Source organism: Pinus tabuliformis, chromosome 8 (genome assembly GCF_031772625.1).
Source record: "Pinus tabuliformis cultivar Carrire ecotype Pingquan chromosome 8, CPIR1, whole genome shotgun sequence".
NCBI classification, from domain to species: Eukaryota; Viridiplantae; Streptophyta; class Pinopsida; order Pinales; family Pinaceae; genus Pinus; species Pinus tabuliformis.
Window position 1 is genome coordinate 457,943,119 of NC_142294.1, and position 19,694 is coordinate 457,962,812.

The 19,694-nt window shown below is 38.9% G+C and overlaps 1 pseudogene; it reads left to right on the forward strand.

The window, feature by feature from the left end:
• The first annotated feature begins 656 nt into the window (after positions 1–656).
• LOC149236017 (uncharacterized) overlaps positions 657–19,694 on the forward strand; it is an 87,539-nt pseudogene continuing 68,501 nt past the window's right edge.

Genomic DNA, 19,694 nt, shown 5'->3' on the forward strand with positions numbered 1-19,694 from the left:
CTGAGCTTGTGACTGTGGTAAAGTTGTAACAACATGCGTAGTAGGTATGGATGAGACAGATTGCACAGGTTGTGATGGATACACAAGCCTCGGTTGAATGGGCATTGTTGGCTGCCACTAACAGACAGTCATTCCATGCTAACCTAAAGACAACGACATAGCGACATATGGTTTCCCCCCAGAAAATGAAGGATAAGGAGATTGTGCATATTGTTCTCCGTACATGTGTAGTCCAATGTAAAGCAGGTACATTGGATGGTAACCAGACAAACCTTTTTGATATTGACTTGATGGGTCTAGCTGTTTAGTATCCGTTAATGAAGAACTAGATAGAATTCCTGTAGAGGACATGGGTGAAGACCAAGGGCTAGAAGCAACACTTGAGTGGGTTCCAGATAAAGATTGGTAACCTGATGGGATGGATGGAACACCATACAAATGTTACGTAGGTCTCGTCATAAACATCAAAGAGGTTGTGATAGAAGATTCTTCCATACCTATAACATATGGTACAGTCTAGGATGTTGACTCTTCCATAGCCAAATGTCCAAATAAATTTCCTAACAAATTAATGGGTGTCTGAAAGTAATCAAGATCAAAAGGAGTAGTAAAATCAGGAGTATGAGGATAAAGGTAAAGTCCAGTTCCAAAATGGAATGGAGTTCTACGTGTTTCTTCCTCAAGTTCCTCTTCGATTGAAATCAAACCAGGTGGAAGAATTTCACCATCAGGTCCGTAATATATTTCCAGTATTTTTTCCTGAGGTAAATGGGAAGTCTCAACAGTTACGGATGTCTGAGGATATACTGATCGATCTTCTTTTGGTATGGTAACAACTTTTGATTGTTTAACTTCTAGATCCAAGTGTTCTAGTAAAAGAACAATCGATTCAGGTTGGGATTCTTGAACAACATCTGGTTTAGAAGTAACTTCTGATTGAATGGTGATAGGTTCACGATCAACTTCATGTTGAACAGATTCAAGTTCAAAAATAATTTCTTGTTGAACAACTTTGGGTTGAGAATCAACTTCTTGTTGGACAACTTGGGTTACCGTTTCACTAAATTCAGTTCTAGTGTCCTCAAGTAATTTTGGAGATTCCACTTTAATAACAGATGTACCAGTAATTGTAGGAGTAACTGGGGTGATAGTATTTACCGATATAGGTGTTTTTGGTAATTCAGATGATGAACCAGAAGCTTGTAAAGTACTAGATTTATTTAAACGAGACCGCTTTGACCAAATAGGTGTAGCTTTGGGCGGTAAAGGCGGTTTACTCACTCTCCTCTGCGAACGATGGGGTAGGGGTTGATGTTACTCCACAATTGCTGATTGATTTTATTACAAAAAAGAAATAAACAAAAAGGGGTAAGCTAGGAAAAAGGATTACCAAGCAGTTGTGAACTGTAGAATACCTCCCAGTGAACTGAGAAGTATGGGCAGGCAATTTCCCTGAATATTGTGTTTGGTGTATCATAGTGTACAAGGCAGCTGACTCAGTTACCTAAGGATGGATAGCAACCTAGTGTTTTCCTCCCATATATACCTGAAAGTACGTGGAGGCCCAATCCATGTTAGCATTATCTAATGTGAAATCGTACAGTGAGAGAATTCCTTTATAATTTACGTACTGTAACACCGCCCTATATACCCGAAATTACGTGGACAAGATACGATATACGTACGTATGTGGAATGAGGTATCACACTAGGAATGTATCGCGGACGATTTAGCGATAACTACTATGTTTTACGATGCCAGAACACGTCTCTAGCCTAGAACTTCTAAATGTTTTGCAATAGGTGACAATGCTCCATTAGGTTAATTGAGATTAATTTAAGTTGGTCTTGATTAAGAATTGTCCTTTCAAGGTTCACCACGTGATATCTTTGAAATTAAATTTGAACAATAAAAACCTTAGCTAGTAGGGATAGAGCAATCAGATTCTTTTAATCAAAGAACAAAGAGCACACCTAATGCAATTTCCCTAAGCTATTCCTACAAGCACACTCAAACCTTTTCAATTCATAATGCAAGTTTTTCTTTTCAATTCCCTTAATGTTGAAATGAACAAAAGGAAACTAATTCACATACAACCAATCAATCATTTTGCAAGAACGAAGACTTTATGACAGTTCATTTTCGAAAGAAATGAAGACTTTTACGACACTTTCTTTTGAGCAAAGATTAGTCGACTATAATCTAACTTTGAAAATGAATTGATAATGATAAAGAAATCATTTAAGAAACACTAAACAATCAAGGCTAAAATAGGGCTAGGAAAGGAAACACAAATTCATTTCAGAGACACAACAAACATTGATCTTTCAGCAAGCAAAAATAGAAGGAAATTTGGAAAAAATCAAGTCAAAGGTGGGATTTTGACCTAAAGAGGATCAACACAGACCTGAATGCGAGACAGTTTTCTTCAAAGCATTGTCCTCAAGCCAAAGGTTCTCTACAGTGCTTTGTGTCCCAACCAAGCCTGCGCTGGTGCCAAAGAGGGCATTCTAGGGGCTTTCAAGCAAAAGTTTTTACCAAAAAACACTTCAAAAAGGTTGAAACAAGATCAATGAAAGCAAGTAAAGGCTACTAGGGTGCACTAGGATGAAGATAAACTACACAAAATGATGATCTTTCCTTAGTATGGTCGCCAACTTGTTATATGGAATTTATGGAATTTTGTATCTACAGATAAACATAATTTCCCTAGGTGGGTAGATACACCTAGAACAATAGATTTAAAGAGTTTAACCCTTTCCTATAGAAGATAAATAAGACAAGGGACCTAATTGTTATATTTCACTTCCCTTTGTCTCCTTTGAATAGCTCTTGTCACTCCTTCTCGAACTGAATACACTCAATAAGTACCTGCAATCATAAAAAGAGGACAAAAACCAATCAAAGAAAGATATCTATCTACTATAAGCGAATGGAATCAAAATAATTTACACATATAATCATCATACATAAAGACAAGAATATGGGAAAATGTGTAAACAACTTTGTTAAGTAGAAGGAGGAGTTACAAGCAAAGAAGTCCGATCCCATGTCACTTATCCAGCTTGAGTTCCATCCTTCATCACACCAAAAGCACAACACTTCGGTAGCATAACAATACTTGCTTACAATCTCAAACCTCATACCAACAATATCTCCTTACAAATTCTAAAAGTCTCGCCCCTAATCACTATGATGAGTGCTCAATTTATAGGGAAATGGAGGTGGTTTTATCATAAATTGGGAATTGAATGGATTTCCAATTTGGGAGTTAGTTTCCATGGAGGAAAGGATGAGAGGATAGGAGGTTATTTGATTCATTCCCTATCCAATTTTAAACTCATAGGAGAGGATAAGAGGTGGGAATCTTCTAGAATGGTCTAGAATGAAGGAATATTCCCAGAACCCTATGAAGATTTCGCTCAATCTCACCCAGCACAGGTCAAAGTGGGCCTAGGTGCTCTGCAGAGTAGGCTTGAATGGGCCTAAGTGCTCTGCAACACACTTAGCCCTAACCAAGGCTATGCTGGTCCCTCAAGGAGTCATTTCAGGATGTCTTCAGGCCAGGAAACTCTCAAGAATGATGGAATTCAATGTGATGACTTTCTTAGAGCATGTAGAAACTAAATTAGGGTTTGATGAGCCCTAAAAGTATTGATCTGAATGATGGGAGTGATGTGCCCAAATAGACCTGTAACGCTTTCCCTAAAGAAATAGCTCTTAAAACCATAAAATGAGGGTCATCGCCCTTATGAAGCTCAAAACCGCTCTGATCTTCTGTTGCACTATGTTAGGCCAACGATGGCATCGCTCTATTCCATTTCATCCATGAGGGTCTCAAAAGGGAATTTTTCCAAAAGAGGATGAGAATATTTGTGATCTAGACGCTTCCAGAGCGATGAGCTTGAGGTGGTTCCGCATAGATGAGGTCGAATCCTCTTAATTTGACCTCTTGGTCTCATCCCTATGAGATACCTCCTTGAGATGTGGGCCTAATCCTATCTTTAGAGGAGTCCTAACTCCCTCTCCCAGCCTATCAATTCCTCCTCTCCCATTCCCAAATAGTTGGTGCATGTCCATTTACACCCCTATGCTGAGCTTGTTCTTAGAGGCTATTCAATACACTTGGAGAAGGAGTGTTTGGAGCTTTACTTGGCTTGGACTTGGATTACCACTCAAGGAGAGCCTTTCAACATCAAGGATATGGTTGTAAGCTTCCCTTTATTCTTTAAATAATATACAACTATTGGTTCATTTTCTGAAAAATATATATGATCATATATGTATTAGCTTGGCATTCCTTGTTCAACTAAGTAGGTTATTATTGGATTTGTTATTGGTTTTCACATGATTTGTTGTCTCTTGAATACTTATGCAGGTAAATAAGTGTTAAGAGAAGTAGGAACAAGTCTGTGACACAAGCAGTTCAAGGATCTCAACAAAGGAAATCGGAATAGCATCAAAATGAGGTAGGTCATCTTTCTAGTTATACTTTTCAATTATAATCTAGGAAGATGTCTAGTTTATTGTCACTTCAGTTACTAGACCCACTCATTGGGCTAGAGGGATCATCTATGTCCATAGAGAGGATTAACCTTGTCAACACAAGGCGATATCATATGACTTACTATTGGGACTCCTACACCAAATAGTTTGAGGTCTGGTTGGGACTTCTTACCAAGGAGATCCCCTGACATGTTGGTGGGTCCAACACTATCAACATTTTTGGTGCTAGAAGGAGGGCCAGATGACAAGCTGTGTCCTCTCATCCTATTTTGAATCTTCACACATCTATCATGGATACTGTCACACTCATCCCTCCACGATGTTTTTCACATGAAGAACCTCTCGACATCATCAAGGAGATTTTTTATCTCTTGTCTGAATTCACGTATGATCGTGAAGGTGAAGTGGCATGGCCTGTGTATTTACAAGATATATTTACAATTCTTTATAATGAAGATGAAGGCTCTAATGAAGAGGCCAACCTACTTCTTGCATACACACTTTGTGAATCCCCACAACAATGGTATTGGGGTCTACCTCCTGGTAGCGTGCACTCATTTGAATAGTTCTGTGATCTCATTGAATCTACTTTCCATCATTTTTATCCAGAACATCTTAACCAAAAACTGTTACAACAATGGAAGACCTTGCAATAATCACCTATGTAATTTTGGGACCACTTTCGCATGTTGCAGTTTGAAGCTTTGAAAAGTTAGATGAAATTCCAGTATCTGATGGACAGATTTGAATATTTCATTCCCAATCTGTCAATCCTAAAAAGAAGTTCAAGCTCAAGCCCCACTCAACATACTTATGTGTTGGAGATGGTAATCACAGATGGACACAGTCACTATCATGAGTGACTATCTACCGTCCCCTCATCAAATAGTTGCACTACCCCAGAGTGATGTGGGAGAACATGCACACAGACCGTTTAACTATCACATTCTCCCAACATCACTTCCCTCAATTTTCATGCATATCTGTTTGCGAAGCCCATGGGTTGTCACTTGCATGTTTTACCTCAACCTACATCTTCGTGTTCTGATGATCCTCCAGACTGTACGATCTTGTGTTCTTCCATTATGGACTCTACACTTGTTGTGAAAAAGGGTCAAGTTATCAATGGAGTTGGTGTTGCACAACTAACCTGTGTTGTCATTCATGAAGAGTATGACTGGGAGCCTATGTATCAACCCTCGGTGAAGGATGACTCCCTTCTGTCACCCACGATTTTGCATGTGTATCTTTGTCTACAGATGCACCCATTATTGATCATTCGCATAACACACCAGATCTTAGTCCATCATCAAACAATGGAGAGGATAAATTATTATTTGAAAATCCACTTGATTTTTCATCTACCTTTTCCGAAAAGCAGAGGGTGAATTTTTCCACTTCTCATCTACCCCTCTATTGGATTCATCAGATCATGAGGATGCTGATGAAATCATTGATTTTTTTAATCATAGCTGTTGTGATCTATTTACCCCTGTATTCAATCACGGTGATGATTCTATCATAGTTGATTTTTCGAAGCCACCTATTTATGATGGTCTACTTGTTAGCAAATTCGAAACTCCACAGATTGTCGAGGCACTTTAGCCCAAGATCATGGTTATGTCATGCCCTTGTTGTCTTGAGGTTGGTTTCACTTCCGATCAGGAAATTGTTGAAACACCCGAGGCTCCTTATCGCTCATCTGTTGAAAAGTGTGCCACAAGAAATGCTAAATTTAGAATGTGCTAAAAATAGAACTGCTAAAAATAACACTTCTAAAGATAGCAGTTTGGCCAATGAGCATTTTTGCCACCATGGGTGAGAAGTGAAACTGCTAAAAATAGAAACCTCTAAAAATAGAATTTATGGGTCCCTTCCTATTTTTAGTAGTCCCTGGTCTAACTATAGGAAGTAAAAACGAATTTGGTACCAGTAGTTTAAAATATTAATTAATTAATCTCCATGAGTTAATTAGTTATGGAAAATAAAACTTGAAGTCTTTGTGAGAACATGCAATAATTTCTCCACTAATTGGGGAATGTGTCCTTGATTTGGTCCACTGATTTAGGAATTAAGGATGAGTTCTATATTGAGAGGATCAGTTGACTTAGTTTAACATATTCAAGTTCAGTTAGATTAATTTAACAAGTTATTAAATTAATGAAATACAATTTTTTGATGCTTGCATGCATGTGACAACTATTATTTCAGATAACTAGCTATTTTCTCATGAATAACTGATGCATGGCAGTTCAGATAGAGACCCAGTTGAGATAAGATGAGGGACAGTGTACTATCAGGTGGTAGGATATTTCTAGTAAGTATTCCTTGCATGAGGAAGGAATCTATTTTCTTCTATGACTACGAAGTTGGACATGGGGTGACAACAGGTATGATTAGGCCAATTTACAGCCTATATATTGAGGCCTAGGTAGTCCATGATTTACATCTTCTGATTATAGAGAGAGCAGGATAGCTATTAAGCTAATTATTTTTGTATGTTATTGAGGATATCCACTTGATTGATAATATAGTGTTGGCGTTTTATGCTGGTGCTTTCCCCAGTCATATATTCTATGTTATGTGATTGATTCCTTCTTATCAGTTATATGTGTTCATGCTTGATGTTGCTCATGGTTGATTAAGCTTCCGCTAAATTGTTTGCAGTAGTAGATCAAGTGTTTTGCTTTAGTACATTGCATTACCAGGTGATGTACAGGTGGAAAATTTCTACTTGGTATCGGAGCTAGCTAATCTATAGAAAAAGTTCTACATGGTATCAGAGTTGTCTAATTTGTAGAAAAATTCTACAAAATTCTACATGGTATCAGAGCATAGGTGATCAAGGAGAGAACAATACACTGAGAGGAGATTTCAAAGTTTGGAGTTTTGGGCTAAGAGTTTGTGGAGAAGATCTGAAAATTTTTGTACAAAATTTTTAGAAATAAATAGCAGATTTAGATTCTTTGCAGAAAAATACCCAAAATAAAAAAAAAAAAAATCATCTGAATTGGAGTTCTGATGAGGGAGATATTGCTGATTTAAAATCAGCTCTTTTTCCAGGGAATTTCGTGACGGCGGGAAAGTGGAAATAGATTGGTGTGCTAGCCAAGAAACTATATGCACTTGAGGTACAAGATGCATGCAAAGCCTTGAGGAGCAAGGCAAAGGTTAGATACTTTGTGGTTGAGAGGGAGAGTAAATTACCTCTCAACATGCAGCGCCAGAGGAAGTCTCAGACGATTGTGGAGGAGCCATGATTGGTGTAGCAACTTCAAGAAGTTTGGAGCAGCCATAGTTAGAGAAGCTGAGAGGAGATCGAGTAGAGACATCTACTCATGTAGAGACCTCTAGTAGGGGGAAACTTCGAGCTAGGTGGGCTGAGGGATCACATGTATCCATACCTCTAGGTAGGAGGTGGGGCGATTTGGAGTGATCATCCCAAGGAGGAGGGGTAGGATCATTGAGGTACCCAGCCTCTTTGATTCGACTTTGATACGGGAGCCCCGATGTGGAGTAGTAGGAACTGACTAACTGGGCAGAGATAGAAGTGGTTGGAGCGGTAGAGAGAGCTACAATGCAGGGAATCCTAGGATAGCGCAAAGCATGTAGGCTGCAGCAACGTGAGAGGCACAAGTGTGTTGCACAGTGTATGGTAGCACAAAGAAGGGTGCAACGGTGCAAGATGCATTGAGATATTGCAGTAACATAGAGGTCAAAGAGGGAGCACTTGTAAACAGTAGGTAGAGCTTTAACATCAGAGTATGTTTCTAGCCCAACAGAGTGGTTAGTTGGGAGTTTTTTTTGTTCTGAGTGTTGCTGGAGCAACCACACCTGGTAGATGTGTTGCATGCAGAACATTCTAGAGTTACAGGATCGGGCTTGATAGGAAATCTTTCTTGTTGAGAGGGAGTGTTGAAAAGTGTGGAATAAGAAATGTTAAATTTAGAATGTGTTAAACTAGAACTGCTAAAAATAACACTTCTAAAGATAGCAGTTTGGCCAATGAGCATTTTGGCCACCTTGGGTGAGAGGTGAAACTGCTAAAAATAGAAAATTCTAAAAATACCATTTATGGGTCCCTTCTTATTTTTAGCATTCCTTGGTCTAACTATAGGAAGTAAAAACGAATTTGGTCTTACCAGCAGTTTAAAATATTAATTAATTAATCTCCATGAGTTAATTAGTTATGGAAAATCAAACTTAAAGTTTTTGTGAGAACATGCAATAATTTCTCCACTAATTGGGGAATGTGTCCTTGATTTGCTCCACTGATTGAGGAATTAAGGATGAGTTCTATATTGAGAGGATCAGTTGACTTAGTTTGACTTAGTCAAGTTTAGGTAGATTAATTTAACAAGTTATTAAATTAATGAAATACAGTTTTTTGATGCTTGCATGCATGTGACAACTATTATTTCAGATAACTAGATATTTTCTCATGAATAACTGATGCATGGCAGTTTAGACAAAGACCCAGTTGAGATCAGATGAGGGACAATGTACTATCAGGTGGTAGGATATTTCTAGTAAGTATTCCTTGCATGAGGAAGGAATCTATTTTCTTCTCTAACTACGTATTTGGACCTGAGGTGACAATAGGTATGATTAGGCCAATTTACAGCCTATATATTGAGGCCTAGGTAATCCATGATTTTCATCTTCTGATTACAGAGAGAGCAGGATAGCTATTGAGCTGATTTTTTTTGTATGTTCTTGAGGATCTCCACTTGATTGATAATATAGTGTTAGGGTTTTATGTTGGTGCTTTCCATAGTGATATATTCTGTGTTATGTGATTGATTCCTTCTTATCAGTTATCTATGTTCATGCTTGAAGTTGCTCATGGTTGATTAAGCTTCTGCTAAATTGTTTGTAGAAGTAGATCAAGTGTTTTGCTTTAGTACATTGCATTACCAGGTGATCTACAGGTGGGAAATTTCTACATGGTATCGGATCTAGCTGATCTGTAGAAAAAGTTCTACATGGTATCAGAGTTGAATAATTTGTAAAAAAATTCTACAAAATTCGACATGGTATTAGAGCACAGGTGATCAAGTAGAGAATAGTATACTGAGAGGAGATTTCAAATTTTTGAGTTTTGGGCCGAGAGTTTGTAGAGCAGATATGAAAATTTTTGCACAAAATTCTTAGAAATAAATAGCATATTTGGATTCCTTGCTGAAAAATACCCAAAAAAAAAATGGTCTGAATCAGAGTTCGGATGAGGGAGATAACGCTGATTTAAAATCAACTCTTTTTCCAGGGAATTTTGTGACGGCGAGAAAGTGGAAACAAATTGGTGTGCTAGCCAAGAACCTGTATGCACTTGAGGTACAAGATGCATGCAAAGCCTTGAGAAGCAAGACAAAGGTTAGATACTTGGTGGCTGAGAGGGAGAGTAAATTACCTCTCAACATGCAGTGACAGAATAAGTCTCAGACGATTGTGGAGGAGCCACGATTGGTGTAGCAGCTTCAGGAGGTTGTGGAGCAACCACAACTAGAGAAGCTAAGAGGAGATCGAGTAGAGACATCTAATCATGTAGAGACCTATAGTAAGGGGAAACTTCGAGCTAGATGGGCTGAGGGATCACATGCAGCCATACCTCGAAGTAGGAGGTGGGGTGATGTGGAGTGATCATCCCAAGGAGGAGGGGCAGGATCATTGAGGTACCCAACCTCTTTGATTCAAATTTGCTACAGGATCCCCGATGTGGAGTAGCAGGAACTGACTTATTCAGTAGAGACAGATGTGGATGGAGCGGCAGAGAGAGCAACAGTGCAGGGAATCCCAAGACAGTGCAGAGCATGCAGGTTACAACAATGCGAGAGGCACAAGTGTGTTGCACAGTGCAGGGTAGAATAGAGAAGGGTGCAATGGTGCGAGATGCATGGAGATGTTGCAGTAGCGCATAGGTCAGAGAGGGAGCACTTGTTAGCAATAGGTAGAGATTCAACATCAGAGTATGTTTCTAACCCAACAAAGTGGTCAGTTGGGAGTTTTTTTGTTCTGAGTGTTGCTGGAGCAACCACACTTGGTAGATGTGTTGCATGCAGAACATTCCAGAGTTACAGGATCGAGCTCGAGAGGAAGCCTTTCTTGTTGAGAGGGAGTGTTGAAAAGTGTGCAATAAGAAATGCTAAATTTAGAATGTGCTAAAAATAGAACTACTAAAATAACACTTCTAAAAATAGCATTTCTGGGTCCCTTCCTATTTTTAACAGTCCCTGGTCTAACTATAGAAAGTAAAAATGAATCTGGTCTTACCAGTAGTTTAAAATATTAATTAATTAATCTCCATGAGTTAATTAGTTATGGAAAATCAAACTTGAAGTCTTTGTGAGAATATGCAATAATTTCTCCACTAATTGAGGAATGTGTCCTTGATTTGCTCCACTGATTGAGGAATTAAGGATGAATTCTATATTGAGAGGATCAGTTGACTTAGTTTAACTTAGTCAAGTTCAGTTAGATTAATTTAATAAGTTGTTAAATTAATGAGATACAGTTTGTTGATGCTTGCATGCATGTGACAACTATTATTTGAGATAATTGAGTATTTTCTCATGAATAATTGATGCATGGCAGTTCAGACAAAGACCCAGTTGAGATCAAATGAGGGACAATGTACTATCAGATGCTAGGATATTTCTAGTAAGTATTCCTTGCATGATGAAGGAACCTATTTTCTTCTCTGACTACATAGTTGGACCTGAGGTGACAACATGTATGATTAGGCCAATTTATACACTATATATTGAGGCCTAGGTAGTCCATGATTTTCATCTTCTGATTATAGAGAGAGTAGGATAGCTATTGAGCTAATTCTTTTTGTATGTTGTTGAGGATCTCCACTTGATTGATAATACAGTGTTGGGGTTTTATGCTGGTGCTTTCCCCAGTGATATATTCTGTGTTATGTGATTGATTCCTTCTTATCAGTTATATGTGTTCATGCTTGATGTTGCTCATGGTTGATTAAGCTTCCGCTAAATTGTTTGTAGAAGTCGATCAAGTGTTTTGCTTTAGTACATTGCATTACCAGGTGATCTACAGGTGGGAAATTTCTACATGGTATTGGAGCTAGCTGATCTATAGAAAAAGTTCTACATGGTATCAGAGTTAGCTGATTCGTAGAAACATTCTACAAAATTCTACATCATGTATATGCATTGAAGATCAGTCTCATACATAGATCATGCTTCCTCCACTTGAACTACATGATCCCATCACTCATGCATTGGAGGCATCTTACATAGCGAGCACATGTCACACAACATCATGGTAATTCCATAGATTGCATGTCGTACACTTGCACTCACTTATGTTCTATGGATGCATTTAAACTCGGAGTGTGTCGATCTTCATTCTTAAATCTTGCTTGTTTACTAGTTTGCACAACTGTGTTGTTCGCGAACCATACCTTCACCAACATGGGTCAACCAATGTGGTGGCGGCTGCATTGGAAGTATCACTTCACATGACCAAACCCATGCACTGTTAGCTTAGGAGTAGCAATAGTGTTTGCTTTTGGTTTTTCTCTTGCATGCATGTTTGCTTCTTACTGTGTTCATTTGCTTGCTTGCCTAATTGTTTTCTTACTCACTTTTCTTACGTAATTACTTATGATTTTTCTTTGTTTTGTTGTTTTTTTGCTTATTTAAATTCGTAGGTTAGTTTTGCATGGAATCATGTGCGACTCTTGAAACAAGCTGGGCAAAGTACAAGAGGACTTGTGTAGTTATCAATACTTGGTTATCTGTCATCCTACCTCTGCATGAGAAACTTGTCTTCAGTCCATGACACATCAATGGAAAATATATACTGTTCGAAGTTAACCTTGGTGAAAACAAAATGCTTGCGTGCTAACTCATGTCACCTACTCTAGGCAGTTGTTTTTGGGTTAATCCTTGTCAGCTCAATCAAGTAGAGTAAGGTGAGGGGGAAAACCTTAACAAGCATGTTAGAGGTATATATAAACTACTTCTCTGAAGTAACAAACTCTTCTAGTCTCAAAAAGTCAGGATCCCTCTTCCACCTTTGAATTGAATAAGTGCTATGCATAGTTACAAAAATGAAAATGAAGAAATGAAAATCAAAAATTTTCGAAAAAATGAATAAGGCGAAAGAAGAGAAAGGCTTCCTACATAGAGAGGTGATGCAAGTAACTCTATCGAGGTACTTGTAGGTTTTAACCCTGTAAAGAAATTACCTTCATACGAATTCTAAAAAGATAAAATAAACAATAGCGAGATAATAACACATAAAACACATATACACAGAGATTTTCCCCTAGATCCCAAAACCGAGACTACCAGATTGATTTTTCATTATGTTCCTTCCAATGTTACAATACATATATATACATGCTAAAGCATCCAATACCATGGACTGAAAATCATCGCACTCAAAATCATGTGTGAAAACCATGCACAAAACCATAGGTAGGTCAGCCCACATAATATAGGGTCCAAAAAAAAATTCCCTAAGGTGCTGCCCCAGACCCTGTAGAGGGGGGCTAACCACCCCAATCAAACCCCCTATACAGGGGCGGCTACCAACCCCCGCTGTGTAGTCGGCATAACGAAGTGGGGGCTCCGTCCCCCCTCTAACCCCCTGGTACAACCCAACATTCTCCCACTTGTTGTTTTCTTTCCACAGGAGAGCTTAGTCATTTATCTAGCCCTACAATGCCCATTGTTTCTCTACACCAAGATAACTTCTTACAGCTCATAGATTTTTTCAATGCATCTACAATATTTTTCAAAGTGTCTACCTTTACGAGCAACACATTTTTGTCTTCTATCATAACCCTCACAACGTGATACTGAACATCAATGTTCTTTTTATTTGAATGATAAGTAGGGTTATTTTCCAAGAAAATTGCACTTTGGCTATCATATTCTATCCTTATAGCTCCCTGTAATAACCCCATACTTGAACACAATCTCTGCAACCAAACTGCTTCCTTACTTGCATGAGTGGTTTCCATGTATTCTGCCTCTGTAGTTGATAGTGCCACTACAAATTGTTTCTTACTCATCTAACTGACTGCACCTCCAAATAGGTTAAACACATACCCACTTGTAGATATTCTTTGATCCAAATCTCTAGCCTAGTCTGCATCAAGAAAGCCACGAATATCCAACACTCTGTCCAATCCTGGTCTTCCTTGGTAACACAAACCATAATCACTAGTGCCACGCAAATACATAAAAACCCGCTTCACTACTGCCTAATGCTCTTTCCCAGGTTTCAACATAGACCTGCTCAATAATCCCACTGCATGTGTAATGTCTGGTCTAGTACAGACCATCACACACATTAGGCTACCGACTACACTTGCATTTGGAACATGGGAAATGTCCTCTTTCTCTTCTTGTGTCTTGGGACACTGTTCAACAGATAACCTTACACCTACAGTAATAGGAACCTTTACTAGTTTGCTATCCTGCATATTAAACCTTTGCAGTATTGTTTCGACATACTTCCTCTAGTTTAACCAAAGCTTCCTCTTTGCCTAATCTCTTTTAATTTTCATGCCCAAAATATAGTTTGTAGCACCAAGGTCTTTCATGTCTAATTTGGAGGACAATTGGGTCTTCAAATCCTGGATAATTTCTTTGTCATTCCCAACCAACAACATATCATCCACATACAAGACCAGATAAATAACACGATCACTAATTAATTTAAAATACACACAGTGATCTGCTTTACTTCTGGTGAAGCCAAATCCACATATAAATGTATGAAATTTCTGATACCACATCCTTGGTGACTATTTTAACCCATACAAAGACTTTATTAACTTTCATAGCAGTTCTTGCTTAACCTTCACTGCAAAGCCTTCAGGTTGCTTCATGTAGATCTCCTCTTCCAAATCCCCATGAAGAAATGTTGTCTTCATGTTCATCTGTTCTACCTCAAAATTAAAAGCAGCAACAAAAGATAAAAGTAATCTAATAGAAGCTACCTTGGCAACAGGAGAAAAAATATCACCAAAATTAATTCCTAGCACCTGGAAATAACCTTTTGCTACCAACCGAGGTTTGTATTTCTCCACCTTTCCTTCTGCATTTCTCTTCTTCTTGAACACCCATTTGTTGCCAATAGGTTTCCTTCCAGTCAGCAACTCCACTGGATGCCAAGCCTCATTTTTGTGAAAAGATGCCATTTCATCAACCATGGCCTCTTTCTAGAGTTTTCCATCCTCTGAATCTAGTACTTCCTTCACAGTTCTTGGATCATCATCAGTAATAGATAAAACAAAATTTGAACAGAAAGAAGATGGACTATACCTTTATGGCTGCCTTCTTTCTCAAATTGATCTTCTCACAATAGGAGTTTGTGGCTCTTCATCTCTGATTCCCCTTCTGTTGCAAAGTCTAATTCTTCCTCCTTTAGGTCAAACTCTATCCTCTCAAGTTCCTTTGAAAGGACTTCATGATTAGTAACATCTTTCACCTCTCTAAACACCACATCTCTACTGTACAAAACCTTCCTTGTTACTAGGTTCCAAAGTTTATAACCCTTCAAACCATCCTTATACCCAATAAAGATGCACTTTTCAGATTTACTATCCAACTTTGTTATTTTATCCTTTGGAACATGTACATATGTATCACATCCAAATACCCTCATATATAAAAGACATGTTTTCTTACTAGTCCATACCTCTTATGGAGTCTTATCCTCCAATGTTGATGAAGGTGATCTGTTGACCAAGTAATATGTTGTCTCCACCACCTCTGCCAATAATTCATGTTCTAGCCCAACACCACTGAGCATGCTTCTTGCCCTTTCCATCAACCTCTTGTTCATTCTTTCTGCAAATCCATTTTTCTCAGGTATGTATGTAGTAGTCTTCTGCTGTGCTATACCACACTTCTTACACAATTCTTCAAATTTCTTCTTGCAAAACTCTCCACCATTATCTGTCCTCAACACCATTATCTTCTTCTCTGTCTGGTTTTCCACCAAAGCCTTATATTCTTTAAACCTGTCAAAGACTTCAGATTTCTTCTTAAGGAAATATATCCATGTATTCCTTGAGAAGTCATATATAAATGATCCATAGTACATAGACTTACCCAGCGATGGAATCTTCACAGGTCCAAACACATCACTGTGCACATGCTCTAATATATGTTCTGCCCTCTTACCACGAGAGGGAAAACTCACCCGATTCTGCTTCCCATATACACAATTTTCACATAAATAAAAATCTAGAGAGCTATTAGTCATACCTTCTACCATACCTTTACCATGAAGTATTTGAAGGCCCTTCTCTTTAATATTCCCAAGACTTTGATGCCATAGCATGGTCTTTTCTCCAGAGACCACTAGACTTTCTGCTCCACTTTCAGGAACCACAAAACTTTTACACCCATCAACAATAGTGCTACCTTGCAACTTGTACAGAGTTCCAATATGCACTCCGCTCATTAATAACAGTGCTCCCCGAACCATCTTGTAGGTATCCTTCTCGAACATTGTTTTTACACTTGCATCATCCAGCTTGCATACAAAAATCAGAGTTTTGGCCAATGCAGGAATATGAAGAACACCCATAAGTGTTCTAATCCTTCCACCTTGTAAATTCAACTTAACTTTTCCACGACCAACGATTCTAGCCTTCTTGTCATCCCCCAAGAAGACATCACCACCATCATATTTATCATACTCGCAGAATCGCTCTCTATGGGGAGTGAAGTGAAAGGATGCACCTGAGTCAATAAACCATGCTTCATGATCTACATGTGTACTTGAAGAAGCCAAGTACACATCCCCACCTTCATCTAAGGTGGTTTTTGTCTCTTTAGAAGGAGCATCATCAAATACCTTTCCTTTCTCAGGACCTTTATATTTACAGTACCTTTTGTAGTGCCCTTCATTTCCGTATTTCCAGTACACCTTTATAGGTTTTCTTGGCGATTTAGATCTGCCTCTAGATTTAGATCTCCCACTCGAAGAATTATTTTTGTTTCTGTTCTGGGACTTTCCTCGTATAGACAAGGCATCACCATTCTGGCTCTCCATATTTTTTTGTCTCATCTCGTTCGTCAGTAAGGATGAGACTATTTCATCAAACTGCAAGGTAGTTGCATTGCTACCTATTGTAATAACCAGACTATCCCACGAATCTGGTAGAGAACACAACAAACTGATGTACTTATCCTCATCTGAAATTTTAATATCAAAATATAATAACTAACTTACCACAATATCAAATGTGTTCAGATGCTCTGTCACCGAGTCTCTATCTTTCATCCTCATGTTATACACCTTTTCTCTGTACGAACAATTTATTCACCTGAGACTTAGATTGGTACCAAATCCCTAACTTCTCCCACAAAGGCTTCGTCATAGCTTCCCCTGATACATTTAGCAATACTGAATCTAAGACACAGAATCATATTGTTCTCTTTGCCTTCTGATCCAACTTCTTCCATTCTTCATCGGACACTCCCATTGGTTTAGTACCCAGATCTATTGTGATCCACTGATCTTTATCCACCAACAGATCCTCCATCTTGAGTTTCCATAGCTCAAAACTCTTACCATTAAACTTCTCAATCTCTATCTTTCCATTACTCGTCGTCTTCTTTCACCACCAGAATCGACCCTGCAGATCTCCCACTGAACAGTGTCTACCACCAGCCCAAGCAAAACCCCTCAGCAACAAAGGCATCCCCTTGAAGCCAAAACAACTTTGATACCAAATGTAGGTTTTAACCTCATACAGAAATTACCTGCATACGAATTCTGAAATCAAAAAATAAACAATAGCAAGAGAATAACACATAAAACAAATATACACAGAGATTTCCCCTGGATCCCAAAACCAGGACTACCAGATTGATTTTTCATTATGTTCCTTTCAACATTACAATACATATATATACATACTGAAGCATCCAATACCATATACCGAAAACCATCGTGCCCAAAACCATGTGTGAAAACCATGCAAAAAACCATAGGTAGGTCCACCCACCTCCTATAGTGTCCAAAAAAAAATTCCATGGGGCACTACCCTAGACCCCATAGAGGGGGGCTAACCGCCCCCCCTCAAACCCCATGTGACTCCACCGCTGCATATTTGTCACAATGAAGGGGGGGCTCTATGCCCCCTCTAACCATGGAAATAGTATAACACAACCCAACTGTATTGATGAGGCTCGCTAGAAGCGGAGTGATGCTTATGTTCCTGCATGACTCCGTCGGGGTACTGTCTAGGCCTCCTAGTATCTGAGCAACACCAAAGATGAAACTAAAACTATGATGACCATAAATCTTATGCACCAATATGCCCCTCATCCCCAATCGAAACAGCTATGTTGGCTTGGCTTGGAATGTTTATCAACCGACCAAGGGCTTGGAACATGCTACACCTTATAATCAAGCAAGTGTAAAAACCAAGATGAACAGAGAACTGCATAATACTTTCAAAGGTGTTAGACTTGCTTTTCATGAACAAGGTCCATTTAGAGAGCTGGAGTTCTACCAGTGTGTCGCCAAGTGTTGTAACGGCTACAACCACCCTCCAAAATTTTACCTTAGCTTTGTTTTAGAGCCTCCCTACCAACCATCCTACTAGCATGTCTTGGACTTTCAAATACATAGGCTTCATTAGTTTTTCAGTGGCTTCCCAGCTTGTGCATGTCATTTTGCTTCACTCCTTTCATAGGCTACCATTCCGGACTTAAGCTAGTTGCTGGCTAAGAATCTCCCTTAGAAAATTGCACAATTCTGGAGGGGAACCAGCCTTCCCTCAGGAAATTGTGCAAATCTGCTTGACAAGCTACTGGGCCCAAAAATTGTGCAATGTAGTCAGACATGCTTCCTTGATAAAATTGTTCAATCTGGCCCAACACTACAGCTCAGCCTAGAAATTGCGCAATTCTGGGCAGCAGCCACTTGCTCCTCCCAGGAATTGTGCATGGGACAACCAACCTAGCTCCTCTCAGAAATTGTGCAAATTCTTTTCTTAGTCAAGTAGGTTGTTGCATGTGCCTTCAGGTTGATTGGTTCTACCTAGGACCCAGCGAACTTGATTTTCATGCATGGGCTCATTTTTCCTGAAATAACAAAAAGAAACATGCAATAAGCATCCCTAGATTTTAGGGATCTATTTTTAGCAGTTGGAGTTTACATGCAAAGATCATTTTAAAAACCTCCCTCCAAGTGTCGCATTTTCGTAGATATGTGGCATGCACGTCATAAGCTGCAAACTTATTTATTTGACGCTTCAAATCTCATTCTTCACATCAATATTGGAGCTCTAACATCCCACAACACATCCATGACTCTTTGGCACATCTACCTCATCTATTTCCAGGTAAGTCTACTTTACTTGTCTTTTGCAACATTTATGTCACTTTTTGTATTTTGGCTTGTGTGAGTGTTCTCAGCTTGATTTCTGTGAACACTTTTTGTCATTTGCATACATGTTAGCCTGTACAAGCACCATTTCATTTTTCATTTGCATCTCATTGTTGTCACATGCATGACACTGTTTTGCATGGATGGTTGCCGATTTGGTGACTCGTTTCACACATATACATGTTTTTTTGTTTTCTGAATCTTGTATTTTCTATTTGCATGCATCATTCACTCTTTCCTGCACTCTGTTTCTCCATGCATTTAGATCTCCATATGTTTTTAGTCGCCCATCGGCAGGTCAGGGCAACCTTGGCCTAGCCTCTACCTTTCCTGGGCAACATTGCACATTTTTGAGAGGCAAGGATTTTCCTTCCTCCCAGAAAATGTGCAAATCTAGCCAGGCAGTGTCCTCCGAACTTTCTTTGCGCAATTATGAGAGGCACTGTCTACTGGCCCAGAAAATTTTGCACTGTAGTCTTTGGGCCTGCATGACTTGCCAATTGAAATTGCACATTGCGCTATATTAGCACCCAACATGTCACCCTAGATTATGCATTGCATAATTTCAGTAGTCAACTAGCCTCTCGACAACCTAGATTTCCTTTTGCACAGTTCCGACATTCAGTCTCTCGCCCTCCCAGTGAAAATTATGCAATCCTTTCCATCAGTCTCCCAACAATGTTGCATCTCAGTCCTCAAGTTTTCTTTGTTTTTAACTGATAGATTGCTTTCCATGCATGTCGCCATGTCTCCATATATAGTAGGTATTTGTTCATCTCTTAGAAGTTTAGGATCAA